The sequence below is a fragment of the Chlamydotis macqueenii genome, chromosome 11, assembly GCF_036417535.1.
Source record: "Chlamydotis macqueenii isolate bChlMac1 chromosome 11, bChlMac1.mat, whole genome shotgun sequence".
Taxonomy (NCBI): domain Eukaryota; kingdom Metazoa; phylum Chordata; class Aves; order Otidiformes; family Otididae; genus Chlamydotis; species Chlamydotis macqueenii.
In genome coordinates this window covers 15,062,463-15,082,658 of record NC_141566.1, presented here as the reverse complement: position 1 = coordinate 15,082,658, position 20,196 = coordinate 15,062,463, and the positions used below count along the sequence as shown (strand labels likewise).

The 20,196-nt window shown below is 42.6% G+C and overlaps 1 long non-coding RNA gene across 4 annotated transcripts; it reads right to left on the bottom strand.

The window, feature by feature from the left end:
- Window positions 1–6,131: 6,131 nt before the first annotated feature.
- Window positions 6,132–20,184, bottom strand: LOC147599405 (uncharacterized). Of its 4 annotated transcripts, none has more exons than XR_015259684.1 (6): window positions 19,647–20,184; window positions 17,451–17,523; window positions 16,893–16,953; window positions 16,224–16,372; window positions 8,175–13,283; window positions 6,132–6,867 (listed from the first exon to the last, which is right to left on the bottom strand). It is a non-coding gene; the product is annotated as an uncharacterized LOC147599405 (long non-coding RNA). The 4 variants fall into 4 exon arrangements; XR_015259682.1 differs by lacking the exon at window positions 6,132–6,867 and having other exon boundaries at window positions 6,878–12,643; window positions 12,766–13,283; XR_015259681.1 differs by lacking the exon at window positions 6,132–6,867 and having other exon boundaries at window positions 6,878–13,283.
- Window positions 20,185–20,196: the final 12 nt, after the last annotated feature.

Below are 20,196 nucleotides of genomic sequence, written 5' to 3'. Positions count from 1 at the left end.
TTGGTTTTTAATTGAAATTACACTCATTTACATTTCTTCAGCTGCAATAGTTACAGAAATTCTCTCTGTAGGGAAATTAATCACAACAGCTACTGCAGATTAAGCTCTCCTATAATTAAATATTTTGAAATAGTTCCTGTGTAGATATTTTGTCCCATAGTAAAAAGGAACATAATTCTGGAAGAATCATTTCAGTCAATTTCTGACCAAGCTGATCAGTGGTATTTTTCCCTGCTGTGCTGATAAGTTATTATTTTTCTGTTCATTGTCCTAACACAGCTTAACATCTAAGCTGTTGCCCCTAACAGAATTTTAGCTCTAACAATCTTCCTTTCTTCTTAACGCTGTTATATTGCTTCATCTGTTACTTTTTTCTCACCTACCTGCTTTCTGACCTGAACAAGTAATATACGTGTGAGACACCAGCCGTGCTCCTTTAGGCACTGAAGGAGGTCAGCTTTGGCACCGATTAGCCAGCTGAATTTGGGGCACACTTGATACCTTAGTCAGAAATTATCTACTTAAAATCTGGATCAACAGCTAAACCCTTCAAACATCCCTCTGCTTCTGTGGCTCCCTGTCTTGGTCTGGTCTTGTAATACAGCTGCTCTGATGACTTTCCCACTTGATTTAAAAGGCTTCAAGCCAGAGCAAAAATGGTCACTGCTAAATCACTGTAAAAACTGATTAATCCATCCCAGGAGTTGGGAAGTATTATCCCTATCACACAGAAAAGGGTCTGCCACCACAGCTAAGAGACTTGCTTGGCACCACAAGATGCAATTTTCAGTACAACAGTGAGAATTCAGAAGTGTTTAGCTCTTAGCCAGCCACAGAGCTAAACTGTCCCTTTCACAAAGATGAAATCCCCTGTTTACATAAAGAATTTGTGTACAGCTGACCTCCAATATGAAAGGTAAGAAATTGTGCTAAGTAATCACTTCTCCTTCACAGCTCCAGTAATTATACGGCAGAGCAAGAATACAGAGAGTTATATTCAAGATGGCAAAAGCTGAGCAAATTCAAGTCCTTTGATATTGTGTGCTATATCAGGGCTAAATATTCTCACCCGTCAGCAGTTAGCTGCTCTTAAGCCAGGCACTAGAAAAGGCCAGGCTGCTTCTGCCAGTGTGTCACACAGCCCCTCTGAAAAAAAAAAAAAAAAATAAAGCAAACCAGTATTTTCCAGGATATTGCTCAGCAGCACCTTTTTTTTTTTTTTTTTGCTATTTTGTAACTACACTACAAACTTCCACTAAATTTAACTCACCCCTTAAAGATTACTGCCTCTTCCACTTGCTCCATCCCCCTTCTGCAGTCACTCCACTAAAGCAAGAGTTTGGGAGTCTGATCCAAAGCTTGCCTCTCCACTGCCTTTCAGGAGCCTGGGTTTGCAGATTGCAGGACAACAACAGAAGCAGAGGTGCAAATCCCATGTTACCGTGGGCCATTAGACTTTGTTCAAGTCTCCCATGGAGATGTGCACCTGAATTTCTTTTCACAGACTTCAGCAAATTCAAGAATTCCATTCCAGGTACAATATAAGGAACAGATCACAGATACCTGCCCTGACTGTGGCACGTTTTCTGCTGATTTATTGACTGTGTGTAATATTACACTGTATCTGTCATATTTAACCACAAAAAGAGAAAGCTGTATGCTCAGGAAAATAATTCAAGGCAACTCTGAGATTTTCATCTGTCTTGCATGCACTTCAGAAAAAGAGGCCTATTAGCAGAGATTGTCTCCCCCTCTCCCCAACACGAGTTAACCCTTTGCTGTGCATGGTACAGAATTCCTTTCCTCTTTCTGCAAGTTTTTTTTTATTTGAGCACAGCTAACACTGCCCACAGTCCAAAGGTGAAAGCCAGATCACCACAGTCTGCACAACAGCAGACACTGTTTAATTTCCATTTTGCTTTAAAGGCCAATGGAAAGGGGATAAGGAAGTGATTGGTTGCCTAAGATGGTGGACCGTTTTGCAATAATGGTAGATAAGCAAAATTCTGACAAAATGTCTCTGAGGAGACATAAAATTAATCCACAAAGCAGCACTTTGAACAGCGAACCAAGCTGGAACAAATTTCCAGACAGACAAGGCTTTCTATATGAGAGTTAGTTTCAAAGTCCAAGAGTCTCTCCAAAGAAGAAACACCATTCAGAATAAAAGTTTGAAAAACATTCTGGCTGCTGAAAAAGAAACTGAAACCCTCTCAGCAAATCTAGCTCACTGGAGAAGTGAACTACTCTAAACATGAAGATGAGAAAAAGAAATTAAAATTGTGCATATACCTGTGCATGTGCAGGGAGAAACGAAACTGAAAGTGTGCGCTTTGGTTTAGTGCATCTATGTGATCAAACGGCAAATAACAGCAATTAATGGGGTGGGTCCTGTATAGGTGTATGTCTCACCAAGTTCTCCCCATGTAAAGATTGATCATCTCTCTCTTATAAATGCTGAGAGACAGCAGAGCTTGTTCTGGGGAGGGGAGTAGAAAGGAGTGGGAGCGGGATTTCTGGCTGAGACAGGAGATGCACGCGCCAGGCAGTCACAGCCGCGGGAAGCCAGGGCCCGTGGGCCGGGGATGCTCCGACCTGTAGGTGCGTTTGAACTGACAGCCAGCCAAGAACTGCGTGAAATTCCCTGTTACTTCCTTTTACTGGTCTTATGCTAAGTGTTGCTAAGCTGTACCTGGGAATCGGGCCAAATCAGCTTGGGATCTTTGGATGAAAGGCTTTATTAAAAAAAAAAAAAATCCAGAGTATTACCCATGTGGAAAGCAACAATATGAATTAAATTAATGTGCAAAGTAGCAAGATTTGGATTTTATTACATTCTACAAGGTAAAATATAAAGACAGACTAAAAAAAAAATTGCCTCTTCTGAGGAAAACTACATCCTTCTGCCTGAGTTTCTGTGAGGAAGAGTCATAAACACAGTGTATTGCTACCAGAACTGACATCTGAAAACATGCATTTTTAAATAGACTGGAGCCAACAAGGACTGGTTAGGAAAGTAATTTTCCTAGGCTAGGGGACACAGATTTGTGCCACTGAGTGAGAAGTTAACATTGCCTCATCTATCACCTATGAGCACTTTTTTTCTGGCAAAGAATACTTGTGTAGGCTGGGGACCTGCTCTGAACTGACAGGATTCATCATAAAGCAAAAGCCACACTTGGCTGTTTCATTTCTAGCCACAGTTATGACTTTTTTACTATATACGTGGCTTGCCTGCAACAGAAATTCTGCCTTACAGAGTTCAAAGTATCTCCCACGGTGAAAGTTTATCTAACCTTACCATGCACTCCACATCCTGCTTGTGCCTGATCCAAAGCGGACAAGACCCGCTGCAAGTCTCAGGGAGCCTCAGCCCTCTGATTTCAGCTCTGCAAGTCATTTTTCAGCCCTCAGTATTGTGTCACTCCACTGGAAACACCCACTGCCCCCCCGCTGGCATGGCACTTCATGGTGGTTTGTTTGGTTTTTTTTAAAAAAAAAAAAAAAAAACAAAACAAAAAAACCCCCACCAAACTCAAAAATAGTTAGGGACAGTCTCAAAAAATATCAAGGGACACCACTCCATGGGACATTAACTCTGTGCTGAGAGCACCTAAAATCAAGCTGCTGGTCCCAAAAGGGAAATCTGATGTATTAATTAGGGATAAATATTAACATTTAAGACATCACCTTAACAGATCATCACCTTACTGAAGCTGAACACTTTCATGGCATCAGTACCTTTATTTTATCATCATCATGCCAAAAAAAAACCAAACAACAAAACAAAACAAAAAAAAAAACACAACCCAAAGCTACTACAGAAAACACTGTCCAATAGAAGTGTTCCATTTTACTGTAAGCATTTTTCACAAAATATTCCCCCCCCCAAAGGAATCCAGTATTTTATCCTAATGAGTACTTGCCATTAAAGACAGTTACAGAAGTGGACAGAATTATCTACTTGGTGCACAAGCTTTGGTGCCACGGGAGCTCTCACTGCCTCTGCTACAGACCTTCACCAGCATCCTCCACAGGTACTCGGCCTTCCTACTTTGGTTTCCCCAGCTGCACGAGGGCTCATTTTGTTGATTTTTTTTTTTATTTTTTCAAAACCGCTCAAAACTGTGCCAAGCCCTCACTAAAGAGATGAGAGAAATCAACCCTGCCCCGTGGTTCTCGCAAGCTAATTTCAGACATGATCTAATGAGTGGGTGGCAACAAGACAGCAAGGCAGCAGAGAAAGGCCCAAGCAGCACTGTCGAAGCTAGGAGGAAACTCAGCAAAAAGCAAGCGCTCGGGAGAATAAAACAAAGATCCTTTCATTCTTCAGTAATTCCTTATTTTTTTTTTTTTTTTAAGATAAATAATGAGGAAGAGGAAGCAAAGACTCATCTCCTGAGGTATCTGGCAGGTGTTTGGAAGAAACAAGTTTCCAGGGAGAGCTTAGGCAGGGACACAACCTGATCTTGCGAGACCAGCTCTCTGTGTAGTGGCATGAAGAAAGGAGATGGCAGGAGCTGACAGCGCAGTGCAGCAGCGTTGCCAGCAACACAGACCAGATGGGAAACTCCACGAACTGAGACACAGCAGCAAGCAAGACATAGATGTGCAGTCTTGAAGAGTCAGGTCAAATACGACGAGGTAGGAAAAAAGGGCAGAAGGCAGAAGAGCCGTGCAGCTTTGCCAGACTGAAAGGGAAGCAAGGTGTTCCTCACAGATGCTTGTGCCTGCATCTGAAGACATTTGCCTCTCTCAGATGGGGTATTTATGCCAGATAGCACATTTTTATGTTAAATTTTTATGATCCTATCTCTTTTACTCCTCTGTCTCTTAAGATTTACACAATAGAAGATACTGTGCTTATTCTGGACTAAATAGAAAAAAAAATACTGTGCTCTCTCTGGAGTTGCTGTCTTTGTTCCTGTTTAGTGCTGCTGACCTTGCTCAGCACAGACTGAATTACTGAACTTCCTGATCTCTCACGTCCCAATTTTGTCACTTCCTTGCACTCACTCAGTTTTTGTGTATTGAGTTTGAAAGTTTGTTGGCAACCAAGGAGAACTTCAAATCCAGGCACTTCTCCTGTTTATTTGCTACGTGCTCTTACCTAGTTTTGGATATGAATACAAGCTCTAACTGGAGAAGGTTACAAAATCAAAGTTTTCACATCCTTTCACAAGCTTTTGGCAATTTCTTAGAGCTGACAGCTAATTATTTTGGCACAAAGAGGCACCAAAGAATCTTTTAACTATGGCATTCCTGTATAAGGTTTCCTTGACACTTTTGTCTGAGAGGTAAAAGAAGGAGAAGAGTAATAAAAAGCCCACATTTATCTTTTTTTGAGACACAGAACAGCTTCACTGCAAGAAGAAATTAAATAGGCAAGAGCTCTTTAGGTTGGGGGGTGAGGAGAGATGACTGCAGAGGGAAATTACAGCAGCCTATAAAATGGCAAATGGAGAAGGTAAATACAGAATAATTGTTCACTTTCTCTTACAGTACAAAAGCTAAGGGGGCATCCAACAAAGTCATTAAGCGGTAGGTTTAAAACAAACACACCCAAAAGGAAGTACTCTTTCATACCCTCCATAATTGCATTGTGGCAGTTGGTGCCTCAGGAGGTTGTGGAGCCTGAAAATGGATTTTAAAAGGCATTAAACAAATTCATGGGGGACAGCGTGATCAACAGCAAATAAACACAGTAGCTTAGGTGAAACTTTTGGGTTTTCAAACCCTTACCCCAGCTGATTTTCCAAAGCTGGGAGGAGACATCAAGTCAGGATGATTTGCTATGCGGCCTTTTAGAATCATAAAATAGTAGAATGGTTAGGGTTGGAAGGGACCTTTAAAGGTCATCTAGTCCAACCCCCCTGCAAGAAGCAGGGACATCCCTGACTAGATCAGGTTGCTCAGAGCCTCATCCAGCCTGGCCTTGAACATTTCCAGGAACGGGGCATCCACCACCTCTCTGGGCAACCTGTGCCAGTGTTCTACAACTCGCATTGGATATTAGGAAAAAAAATTTTTACAATCTAAATCTACCTCCCTCCATTTTAAAACCATTACCCCTCATCCTATCACAACAGGCCCTACTGAACAGCCTATCCCCATCTTTTTTGTAGGCCCCCTTGAGGGACTGGAAGACCGCTATAAGGTCTCCCCAGAGCCTCCTCTTCTCCAGGCTGAACAGCCCCAACTCTCTCAGCCTGTCCTCATAAGAGAGGTGCTCCAGCCCTTTTATCATCTTCGTGGCCTCCTCTGGACCCTCTCCAGCTGCTCCATGTCCTTCCTATGTTGGGGGCTCCAGAACTGGACACAGTACTGCAGGTGGGGTCTCACCAGGGCAGAGTAGAGGGGGAGAATCACCTCCCTTGACCTGCTGGCCACGCTTCTCTTGATGCAGCCCAGGATGCGGTTGGCCTTCTGGGCCTTCACTGCTAAGCATCTGCTGCTGGCTGTTGCTGGAAACAGGGTGGCAGTTCCTGTTGTTCAGCGTTGAGCTGAGACCAAGCGTTGCACATCAGTAACAAGCAGTGAATGGTTCTCTGCGTTCTCCTGTTTGGCTCTTCTCCATCTTCCAGCAGGCTTCCTCCCAGGGCAGGAGATGCTTCTGACAGAGTTTCACAATCCAACCCTCCCCACCATTTCCCTAAGCAACCACACTTAGTTGTGCTGGGAGAGAATATTGCACTAGGTCTTTCTAGTGAAGTGCAAATCTCAGGTTAAAAAAACCCGAAAATTTTAATCCTATGTTTTGGTATTTTATTGTAGCCCCTGTATCTCATATTCAAAGGGTAGAAAATGCAGCTGTCCTCCATTCTTGGTCAAAAAGCTCCCCAGTCTTCAATAATAATTTGGTACTATCTACAAAAAAAAAAAAAGACAAGGCAAGCAAACAACTGCTCTCCTTAGCCAAGTGAAAGTAACAATTTACCTCAGACAGCAAGGAAAAACAAACAAACAAAAGGAAAAACCAGAAACTCCACCCTGAAGTCACTCAGTTTCATTTTTAAAAATAGTAACTCCAATAAAAGATTTTATAAGCAACCAACATTTACAAAAGACAAGAATTTCCAATTATGACTATGCCCAGCCTTTTTTAAAAACACGCTATAATAATGCCAATTCTTTTCCAAACAATTTCAGAACAGAGTCAGAAACATTTTGAAACTTCAGTTATTCCTTATTCAGCTAAACCCATTGTGTTTGCAAGGAAAATATAACTGAACTGGGAGTTTATGCCAGCTATTTCCCATGTCACAACATGCTCATTCATCACCCCAACACTTCTCCAGCCTTGCACAACACATACTCTACAGCATCCCCGAGCCAAGGATGGGCAGCTTGTCCTTCCCCCTGCAGCATCCTCCCCTCTCCTGCTACCCCCTTCCATCTCCCAGTTCCTCCCAACACACACACCTCCTGCTCCCTCATTTTCTCATCCAGCAGCAATGCAGAAAAGAGAGGAGAAAGCAGCAGAGAAGAGAGGAGGGAAAAGGACATGGTGGGTGATCCGTGCTGGGCACAGACTCACAGACTTTTCATACACACAAGAAGGGAAACAGGACTGAAAATTCAAGGGGGAAGACATGAAAGCCTAGTGACGGTCCAGCACACTGGAAATCTGCGATGAGCCACTGATGACTCAAGGTTTCCATAGCACTTGTATCCCCAGCTTTGGAGCACACTAAACAAAAAATATAAGGCAAGCAGTACCTTGCAGCGGTACCCCACGCCGAGGCAAGGGGGTCCTAAGTTGTGCAGCACCCCTGCTAACATGGTTCTCCTGGGAAGTCACTGATACTGGACTGTGCCCTTTGAGGGTCAGTATCTCAGTGCCAATTCTCTGGAGTTTCCTACTGAGAACTCACAGACACTTCACCCCTCTCCAGGTGCTCAGCTCTCCTCAGTGCTCACACACGTTAAGGAACACAGACAGGGGAGAAACAAAAACCACAGGAGAATGGATGTATGAAAGCAAAACAGGGGAAAAACACTTTGAAAAGTAGTCTTGAAAAAAAAAGTGTAGATCAGAAGAAAAACAAGCACAGAGAAGCATAGTTCTAGCAAGGTTCCTGTTGTTCTTTAGGAAGAGCCACAATTACACAAAATGCATAAATGAATAAACTGAAACCATAAATTACCCTTTGATACGCATAACAGGAGCTTACCTGAATCGCATCACAGGCAACCACAGTCACCTGGAAAAACTAAAATTACCATAAAAATAGAAGTTAACTTTTTTGATTTAGAAATGAGTACCAAAGAGATTCTTTGGCCATCAGACTACTTAAAAAAATATTTATAACAGTACATTAAATCTCAGTGCATCAAAGCACAACACTTCAGAACAGTGACAACAAAGGAAAAATTAGCCTCAGCCCTCCAAAGAGAATTTCAGTGAAACATAGACATTTCAGTTAATGGGCTTTGACTGTGGGTATTTTAGCCCCAGGCAGTTCAGCCTGGTGCAATGTGAGCTTAATTCTCAGATGTATCAATCACTTGAAACTCCAGATGAACTCAGGGAGATCAGCAGCTGATGCTCGTCAGGCTCAGGCCCAGCTGTCCTGCAATGGTTAATCGAACAGAAGCATTAAAAAAAAAAAAAAAGGGAATCCACCAAGGTTTTGACAACCAGGGATTTATCTGTAATAAAACTAAGAGAGCAGCAGGACCCTAGATCCAAGGATACTGCCTGCATCTCCGGCACAGCAATAAACAGAAAACAGAAAGACTATTGCTCTGATAGTGATACCCACCACAAAGCATTTTCCGAACGTGGCACGAGCTGCAAGGAGCAGTGCTGCCCATGAAGAAGGGCAGTCCCTGGGCCTGGACAGAGAGCAGGACAGCACCTGTAGCTATGTGGGTTGGGGCTGCCAGGGAATGCAGCTCCAGCCAGGGCATTCCTTGCTAATTAAATAGAGTCCCCAGGCTGCCAGCCAATTACCCCTGAACCCTCCCATGGCCATGTTTGCAAACCTCTGCTCAAATAAGGGATATGTAGAGAGCTTAGAAGGTAAGTAAATTCAAATTTATAGCCTTGCTGCATACCAGATACAACCATAGTATTTTTCTTACTTGTTTACTATTAAAAAAAAAAAGGCAGCAAAGGATATTTGTTATGCAGCTGGACTCTTACTTCCCATCTTGTGCAGCTGCAGTTCACCTACACAGACCTGGAAAGCTGTCCTGTGGACCCTTTGCCTTTGGGCTCCAGGACCGGCACATCTGGCTACTGGGAGCTGGTGATGTGGCAAGCAGGGAGGGCCATAAAATAAGGTAGGGCAGTGCTGTAGAAACACCACAGAAAACTGCTGTACTTGCCGCAAGTATAGCGTGGAAACTCTTGCAGGCAGTGCAATGCTTTGCTGAAGTACAAAATGTGAATCTTATCTTTTTCAAAGCTTCTCTTGACAAACTACACAGAGCTGCCCATGTGCAAGCATTATACTCAGCTGCTCCTTCTCCCAGTCGATAGGCAAAAGGCAAAAGAGCACTATCTAATTTCATAGACCAGGTCTACGCTACGCCTTCTGTCTCAAAATGGAGCTTTTCCCTAACACCATTAAAATAAAACAAGCCCATCTAAGAAATTGAACTCTACAGACAACAGACTTCAGGGGTTTGCTAACTGTTCTTTCCTATTGAGATTTATTTTCTCCTCATAGCCTAATCATTAGTTTTACAGAGGTACAGAACATACACATAATTCAGCAAGGCAGCTGGCAGTGGCCACATCCTGCCTTCTGCCAAAATCCACTTACGAGGATTTATACAAGCTTGGTAAAAATTCTCACTTTGTGATTGCTGTCCAACCAAGAAAGCAGCCGGGAATGATTCTGTCACAACCAGGTTTTCCCACACATCCTGATTTCATCTTAATTTTTATTCATAGGAACATGCAAATTTCCTGTGACATGGGCTGGGAATTGCTTCTGTTGCATTTCCAAAAGACATCGGAGGATTTCAGCATCAGTCACTGTGTCATAAAACAAATTTTAACAGACAATAGTAGAAAAAAATCCAGAACTGAGAATGAGCACGACAAACATATAGAGAAACTCAGTCCTCCCTCTGAAAACACTTTTGTTTATTGCTGCCAAGGTCAATGAAACTAGAAGCAAACCGCATTAGCAAACCTCACAGATTCACAAATGCCAATACTCTGCACTGCTAGTTCTGAAAATATTCAAAGAACGGTTAAAATGAGAAGTAGGCAGGCCTCAAATACAGCAGCTGACTGAAAACTCAGTGGGCTTGAGCGGCATCGAGACCAACCTGCTGCTTCTCCAACAGCTTCCCTTTCCTTTTGAATCCCAGGAGGGAGGGACAAACATGTCTATTTTCAGATAAACTTGTAAAGAAAGTATGAATTTCTGGCCTCAAAGTCTAGGGACTATTTGCTACTCCCTTGAGGGGACCAGAATTTTATCCAGTGGCTTAAGCCATCCCAGATGTCCACCCCAAAAGAAGTCCAACATCTGTCCTGGGTTTCTCAGGGCCCAGTTAAATCCAAGTATCACCATACTGGAAGAAGCTCTCTGGAAGAGCCCTGATCTGGTTTAGGATCAGAACAAAGTGAAACCTTCCTGCCCAACCATAGTCACGGGCACATTGTGCAGCTCTAATAATAATTAAACTATTGCTTTGTATGAAAGTCAAGGCTTTTGTACTCAGCAAAAAAAAAAAATAGAGAGGAGCATGAACAACCAGCAAGACTGAGAAACAGTGACACTTCCTGTTACTTCCATACTTGCCAATGTTTTGGTTTAGTGACAAATATTAATCCCAGCTGTTAATATTCATATAAACTAACTCACATCCAACATGCCTCATATGGTATAAGCAGTTTATTTTCATTCACTGAAGGAGAAGGAGTCAAAGGCACTTTTGTCAATGCAAATCACCACGACTGCTCTGTGCCTCCTTTTCTTCACCAACAGGCATAATTTTGACTACTGGTTACAAGTTCGATTTAAAAAAAAAAAAAATTTACACCTTCTGCCTTTTTCATTTACATTAGGCAACATTTGTAGTCTGGTCTTAAATGACATACACAGGGCAATGCAGGGAATATAAGGCAGAAATGAGAGCAAACCCTCTATTTCCCTACAGTCAGTAGTTGTAACCACTCTTTGGTGCTGCCTGCTTACTGAAATGGTACAGTACGAATGCGTGCAGCTCCAGTTTTCAGATTATATGATCCCAGCCCTCGTTTGTTGTTGTTCATTCATCCTTTTTATGCAACTGTTGCCTTAGCTGTGAAAACCATAAAGGTCAGCTTGACACTAAACTGTATCATTGGGAAGAGTTATCAAAATGGTGGACAAAGCATAAAAGGTTGTCACCCTTTTTCTTGATTTTTGGGAGATGGTATGTTGGTAACATTATTCTAAACCAACTGCTCCAGTGAACTGCACTCAAAATACTTCCACAATGGAATTTACTGGCTAAGATTGTGTGTGCAACAGGGGAAAGCTGTAAATAAACGGCACAGTCTTGCTAATGACTGTACATAGGACAGCAGTAAGGTCAGATAGCAGTGCTGTTGTTTTCCACAAATTCAGTGGAACCGATTTTTATCTCACATTGCTGTAATTTCAGTGGTATTACTTTATTGACTTTTATCCTACTATAATCCAAACCATCCCAATTGTACACAGTTTCTCCTAATCAAAAATCTCTTGTGAGTGTAAGACAACTCTGGTGAATTTATCAGTACTACTACAAAAAGTAAGAAGAAACTAAAAATAAGAATACATTGGGTATAATATCTATAGTTGTCTATGTAAGTGTCTATAAGTGTTGTCTATACCAAACTGTGCTGTTACCGTTGTATTGGGGAAAGGTGCAACCCAAAGGCTGCAACAGGCCAGAAGTTTTACGAGGATCTATGCTTCACTTATCCTGGAAACACCTTTCCCATCAAAAGGCCACTTTTACTGTAATCAAACGCTTCAAGCAATCAATAATTTTGTCAAAATTTCATTCTAGGGGAAAAGCAAAAATTCTGAGAGCATCTGCTGTCTTGTTTCAATATTTTCCCTTCAAGATGATTTTACTGTGACACGTAGCACAGTGCCTATAAATACAATGTATACCATACTGTAGTGCAATCGATTCTAAATTACACAGACATTTCAATCTATCCATCTTGCCTTTATTTTCTGAAGACTGCAATTTTACCCCAAATAACAAACTAAACTTCATGAAACCAATGAAAGAGATCTCTCCTCCAGGGGTCATAATGGAATTTCCTGGGTTTTTCCATTTTTCCTTGGAGTGAGGTGGATGCAGTCCTGCAAGGAGAACGTGGCAGAAAAACTGCTTTTGGGGCTCACTCTCCACAAAGAGGTTTGCAGCTCAGACTAGAGCTCGCGTCACCTCGCTTTCCCCATGCTCGCTCCTGAGCTGGCACGCTGGCTTCTGGCTGGGCTGCACTCACCGGGCAGAGCTGAGGAGGAGGTGAAAAGCAGCATGTGGAAATGCAGTGGGAAGCCAAAGTGGGCCATGCTGACTGCAGTGGGAGAGCTTGCAACGGCCCCAGCGTTGTGACGGCGCAGCAGGAGTTCCCACAGCAACCCACCATGCCCCAGCTCTTCTGCACAGGCAGCGCTGAGCTGGAAGCCTTGCTCTGGGCACATCAGAAAATTTTGAAAGAAAGGTTACAGAATTCAAACAGACAGAGACTGTGCTGCAACAAGGTTGTAGCTAGGTGTAATTTAACCAGCCTCTGCCTCCTCCCAAAAAAACCACCACCACTGAGCTGAGCCATCCCTTCTGTTGCACTCAGACTGCGTAGGTCCGCGATTAAACCCCAGGTTACACAGCAACTCTCCTGCCTCTCCCACCAGACAGATGGGAGCTTTGTGGCTATCCCTGTCCCCACTGATGTTTTCATGAGTTTCAAAAGGGAGGTTATATCTGAGTAAGAGTTGGTCGTCACACCAAAAAGAGGGAAATTAATTTAAAATAAATTGCGTTATGTTTGCATTTCAGAATAAATGTAAATTTGCACCAGAACAACAAGCCATGTGAAATGAGATTTACAAATGTGTTGTACAAGCTTGCAGATGAGGCAGTCACAGATGATTGATACAATGACTGATACTATAATTTAGCTTTTAATTTTTTTTTTAGCTTAAATGAGCACTCCATTCTGTACCCTTTAATCACAAAGTGGCGTTTAATCTCACAAGTAGTCAGCTGTAGTTCAATAAAAGAAAGACTACCCAACAGGAATAGGCAAAGTAGGCTGAAGCCTCCAAAAAAACCTAGATCAAAAAAAATTATTTGAAAAAATGAAATATTAATATGGACAAGGCTTCCAACTAAATGTGTCCTTTGGTATTTGCTCAAGTGAATGTTATACCTCTAGTGGCAGTAGAAGTGAATTACTTAGCATAATGACTATGGAAAATTCAGACTACAGTTAAGTAGTTTCTACATCTTGGATATAGATACCTACATACGAAAATGCACATCATTTCTGAACAATGAAATCTTAAATCCCCATGTCAGTAATTCACCCTGCTCAGAGCCTGAAAGTTGAGTAGGAGACATGAGCAGGCCTTTCCAAGTTAAATACTGTAATTTGTCAAATAAAATGACAGCACGCAGGCTCACACCCAGTATTTCGATGCACCCACGGCTTCTGCTGAAGTTACCAGAAATGTCCTCTCAAAAGAAAGCTTGTTATAAAAATGCTAATGTACAACTCGCCCCTCCAGGCAGACGGGAAGGCAAGCTGCACGCGCCAGCTGCGCAAGGAGACACGCTGCTCTGGAGAGGGAGGCAAACGGCGAAACTGGTTTAGGCTGCGACAGTACTGGCAGTCTGTCTGTGGACACACATCTCCCAAATCCAGCTGTGTTGACAGCAGAGTCCTCCCCCAGCCTGCCCAGAGGCTGGTGAGCATTGCCCTGCAATGGGTTACCACCCCTCTGATCTGGATATACTTGTTTGAACACTCCCTAACCTATTTCAGTGAAATATCAGCTGGGCCAGCAAACTCTTATTACTTAAAATGTTAGGCCATGGTTGCACAGACCTTCTTTCTTCCCTGCAAAGCAAGTTCCAGCTATTGCTACTCCTCTGATCTTTGGCTATGCTTTGGCTCTGCATCTCCCACCCCACTGGTCCGTGCGTTAGTTTGTATATTTTTATAAACGAAAGTTGTTGGTTTTTTTTTTAGTTAGATTCCCCCCACACCCCTGATTCACTTAACTAAATTGTACGATCTGTGCCAACAGAACAGAGGAGATGGCATGGGGTTGGGAAAAAATGGACAGGAGGTCCCTACATCAAATTTGTCTTCAGGATAAACGTCTTCAAGAAACCATGGTCTGATACTCCCTGATCTCCCTCTAAATTTGTCTTCTGGAAAACGACATGAATCCAGTTATTTTACAATCATCTCAACAATAATCTCAATCTCTTGTTAGTGTCACTCTCTCCAGATCCACCAAATTCAGTAGGATCTAAACAATCAAAGTTTTTTCTGGTCTGGGCCTTCTGTAAGCAATTCAGGATGTGGCTGTTGCTGAGTTGTCCCCTCCCACACATATTCTGATAAAAATGCCCAAGGCAGGTTGCTTCTAATGCCTTGAGTTGAAGGGGTCACCATAAAACCAGATGGAGAAATAAACTCTCCACTGTGTGTGCAGATCCAGTACAGGCAGGATCTGTGCTGATGGTGTCCTCTTCAAGTCAGTGCGCGTAGATTTTCTGCACTGTAAACTTCTCAATCATCAGTGGCGGCAAAGCCCAAATCCAGAAGCTTTTAAAATACTCGGGTCAGAGATCAACTCCAGCCTGTTCACCTCCCAGATCTCTTCTTCTGCAGTGTGCTTGCAGCATACCAAAGGCTGCACGCACTAAGCATGAGACCATCTGCTTAGCAGCAACAACAGTTTCTTGTTCTCGACTTCTAGCCTTTTTAAAATCCTTTGTCTTTGTCCTGCTGACCATAATAAGGAACGAGTTCAGCAGGAAGGGCGAAAGGTTTCCAGAGTAATTCCCAGCAGAACTCCATGAGAGAGCCTGGAGCACGCCTTGGCACCATGCTCAAGAAACAGAGCGTGCAATGTGGAGAGCCCTTCAGAGAGGGGCCAGGATCAGAAAGAGAAGGCCAAATGGTGCTTGTGGTCAGCTTTTAAAGACAAATCTAAATATCAGGGTAGGCATTTGCTAACACGATAGCAAAGGTGCCAGCGAGGCCGCCCTGCCTCCCCTCCGTACAGCTGCACAAAGACTTAATAAGTTGCACACATAGAACGCTTGAGCAGCGGAGGTGCAAAATGGATTGTATTAAGTGAAGCTTTTAATAAGATTTTGATAACAATGATTTTTATGTTAATCTCTAAAGAGTTTGCTTTTGTAACATTTAACTGATAAGCATATAATCTAGTTTTAATTTAATCTCTGCAGGTGTTTCCCAATGGTAAATGTTAAAATTTTATTGCTTCCTTAGGCACTAATAATAGGGGAAATGTCTGTAAGCCTCCCACCATCCATTTGTATGCAGATAGCATCATGTTTTATAATAGCTGTAAATCTGACAGGATAGCCTCTTACTTTTGAGATGACGTTATAAATACGTGTCAACACTGAAATAAACATCTTTGGAAGGAAAATGAAATAGAGATGTTACAGAGGTCTAATGAAACAACCATAACTGCTTATTTATAAGAGATGTATGCGCACATCCTTGAAAGAAGCAGAGCCCATGCTGGGTGTGCAGCTTTCCAATGAGCAGGACAATGGAGATTCTCAGCAGGATCCTACAGACAACGCAGAAATAGATCCTACACTTCATAAAGATGATGACTGTCTATAAAATTCTAAATGCTTGCTCTCTCTGAGGTTTCTAAATGATTATAAATACCATAGTGTCTAAGACTTAATTATGGCTTCTTTCATACAGCTTCATCGAGCAAAGCATATGTCAGGAGCTCCCAGAAGATACCAAGTGCAAGGAAGGGAACACCGATACCTGTCTGAAGTGTAATGCAAGCACACATTGGGCAAAAGTCCCTCAGTACAAGCCCTAAGAGGGACTCAAATGATCACTTAGATCTTCCCTGGACTTATTCTCAAGAACAAGCACGCATGAAACCTGCCCTTGTTTAGTATTTTAGACAGCTACGCTTTAGGCTATATTTTCCCCAAATCTGTTCTGCAGGAAATACAGTGCTCTGGCATGCTGTGCTCACCATGTCCACAGGCACATCTCAGGGACACATCAGCATGGGCAGAGAGCTGAGCAAAGGACTTTGAAGGTGGAACTGGCTTGCCTCCAGCCAGCGTGGGGCACAGGCAGTGAGAGCTTCGAGCTGTCTTTACTCTCCTGTACAGGCATGCCCTGAAAGGGATTACACTTTAACAGAGGTCCAGATATTTCCTCAACGGTGCTTAGATATGTGGCTCCCAAGGTCCACATTATTAGTCATAAAAACAAACAGTCTAACCTCCGACACAAAAAAATACACACTAGTACATTTAAGTCCCTAGTGACAAGGAATGGGAATACAGCATGCTGCCACTGGGGGGTGGAAATTTGAAAAGCTGCCACATAAGCAAGCAAAAAAAAAAAAAAAACCAACAACTTTTACTGGTGAATTAAAGTTACAAGAACAGCTTGGACAGTTTAGGTTGAGCAATTCTTCTTCTGTGACAAGTCAGAACATGTATGCTGCTTTAAGGTGGTAGTTTGAATGCACTATTTTATTTCTTCTGATAGAACTTTAAAATGAAAAAAAAAATATTTTAAGACTTTTTTTATAAATTGGTATTAGTTGGAAAGAAAACTCAAATCATTTTCCACAGAAAGACAAGATAAAAACAACGCAACATGGGCGTGAATGGAAATGCAGATACGTCACTTCATTTCCTGAGTTACTTCAAAGTCAGAGGATCTGCCATGTTGTGCCATGGAGAAGGCAACTGCCAAGAAAAACAAAGTATCACATTTAAGAATATTCACTATTGAGAATTAAATGCATTAAGAGCTAGAGGTAAAACTCACATATATAAAATGTTTAGCTCTCTCCTGTCCACACACTAGTTCTTTTCCTATCAAGCTTTGTAAAAACACAATTTATTTCGTGTATCTGCTTCAGACTGAGGACTCGTTAAAGGAGGCCCCCTCATAAAGTGTGTGCAGCCAGCCCCTCCAGCTGCACCACCATCACCCATGTGCCAGTGTTACAGGCATAGTGGGCTGGCGGCGAACATAGAACCCAAGTGCCATGCCCTCTGTATCTAAATGCTACCCAATCTCCTTACCCTACGGCAGATAAACTGGAATTTTTGGCTAATCAGGTATGAAAATCACAGGAATTGGGAATAATGCTGTGTTTCTCACAACTTAAGAAAATCTTCTCCATGATAAACGAGTTGAGAATCTCCCATATAAAGTATTTAAACAGATGGATAATCACCACAGCAACCAAAACCACGACGGAGTCATTCAGGAGCATTCCATATCTGCAGACTCCACTCTCAGGTTTCGTGCTGCAAGGAGGCAATATTTTATGTAACAGAAGACCAGCCAATACTTTTAGGTAATTCACGGTAGGTAGAAAAATCAGAGGACCAAACATTAGCTACAGGAGCAGAATTTTTTTTTGCACCTCAGATCACACTTAAACTGACCTGATAAACTTGTCGCAGATTCTCTACTGCATCTTATGTCTTTGCATCCGTATTTCTGACTTCATCCAGATTTTTTCCTCTCATCTTTTCCCTGCTCTACCAGCATCATAACAAAGACTGCAACCTCAGTCTGCCTCTGATCCCCGAAGTAATTAATTATTTAGGCAAAATAAAGTAGCCTGAGAAGGAGAAAGCGAAAGAAACAACAACCTAATGATAACGGAGAGAACTTCCCACAGATCTGCAATAATTCTAGTTACTGTCGCACACGGCAGTAGTCTCCATCTCCCACATTCCAGATGAGCGGTCTACCCCCAGCACAGGGCATCTGGGCACGCTCATATACAACCTCTCAGTAATTTTTTCATCCATCTGAAGTACAGAGCCTTGCTGGCAAGGCAGTGAGAAGAGCAGTAGGGCTGTGCCAAGCCAGGCTTTGTGCATGCCTCAAACCAAAAAACTCTGCACCCGTGAGTTTATCAAGCAGCTCCGTAACATTTTTGCATATGCCAGTGCTGGTTAAATAGTGATGGCACGTACGTACCTTTAATAATGTCTGGGATGGGGCATAATCTCTCTCAAGGGCACATCATTGCACAACTGTCAGTGATGTGGCGTTTGTGCTCTCTGAAGCATCAAGCACTAGCAACAAGGACAGAAGAACTGACTCCTACTCGTAAGCACACAATAGTTTTCACATTGAATTGGAGTTAACACAGGGCTTTTAAAATAACAAAACAACCTAGAAGCAAGCTGCAGCGATAGAGGGCTGGAAGAGGAAGGAGACCAGCACAATTTCTGATTTTCAACTGGAGGACAGTGGATGCAAACATTATTAAGTGTGTGACAGAAAAAACAAAGTTGAATCTTGGCAAACTTACAAAGGGAAACCTAAAATCTGCTTTTAGAGATTCTGAACTTTCTTTGTAAATAAGCTGGATGAACTGGGAAATATCAACTTGGCTAATTAATGTGCTTCTAAGTCTAGCCATCTTCAATTATGTTTTTTCTAATTTGACCATTCTGTTTATCATTAATTTGAATATCTCTAAAGCATGTTTATGTCTGCTGCTTCTCCTGAGACATGTTTCCAAAATCAGAAACACCCTATATTTGATTAATATTCACTAAAAACGTAATAATTTTCTGAATGTATCCTGAAGGCTGAAGTCTGATAGTCTGTTTAAAAACAAGAATTCCAGTGTATTTTTAAACATAAATGTTAAACCCTATGAGCTGATTGACACTTGTCAAGAAACAAAAAAAAAAAATTTTATTGGTTTTCACTGCATACATTTTCAGAAATTCTGACAAGATTATGATTTCTATATATAATAACTGTAATATTATGTAATTTGTGGCTGTAAGACTGAAACTGTTACTGAACTGGCAACTATGAGACCTGCAGAAGGAAGTATTTGGAAAAAGATGAGTGCTAACACACGCATCTTGGCTAAGTTGCAAAATGGGAGGTTTTTTTAAAATGTCTTCCACGATTTTAAATAGACAAAATATGTTACTTCCTGTCCTGGATTGTTTCATGATGTTATTGTAAAATACTAATGGCTGTTGTGTTTATTTCACCAGAGAAGTGCATTCATTTCACTGATGGGTAAACTCTGGTAATGGCTAAAAGATTTTGCAATCCTGCAGACTGGACGGTTTAATATAAATCTTAATTATTCACCTGGCTTGCAACAAAAATATTTTGTTGCATTAATAATATTAAAGTTGGGAATGATCTTAGGTGGTGATTATGCTGCTGCATTTTTATTATACAGGGCTTAAAAGCCCAAGTCAGAAAAAAAAAAAAACCAAACAAAAAAGACAGTAGTGGACACTGCATAAAAGGAATTAAATAAAAACACATTAAGTAAATCAGAGGAATATAGAACAAAGGCAACAGCAAGAGGAACAGCTTATGGAGACAACACGCCCCATTTAAGCTGTGCTGCTGTATGATCAGACGGTTGTGAACGTACATTCCACTTGTTACCAGTTTTATTCTGCGTTCCGAGCAGGTGAGACACGCTGACCCTTCCCGTCGGAGCCTGTGTCGGTAACCGGCAAGACCGCTCCGAGCTGGAGCTCCAGAGCCCGAGAGTTCACCCGCTGAATCGGAGACCGCGTTTGGGAGCCCGCAGGCCAGGAAGCGCAGCAGCCCCAAGGTCAACGGCCATGAGCGCCGTGAGAGGGGGCAGGAGCCCTTTCGGAAAGGGGTCAGGTCTCAGAAACCATTAGATGAGATAAATTAGTCTTAAAAACAGCTTCCCGTAAGAGAGGAGACCCTGGCCGGTTGCAAAATGCCCCGCTCCCGCCACTGGGCCTCCCCTGGTTTTGCTGCCCGGGCACCGCGGGCCGGCTTGGGATACTCATGGCGCCGGCATTCCCCGGGAGGGCAGCCCGGCCCCAGGCGACCGGCTGGGGCAGGTCCACTACCACATCCCCACCGGGACCGGGAACCGACCGAAGCCAGGACAGCTTCACCCTCTTTTCCACCACCCCCGGCCCGGCCTAACATGGCGGCGGGCA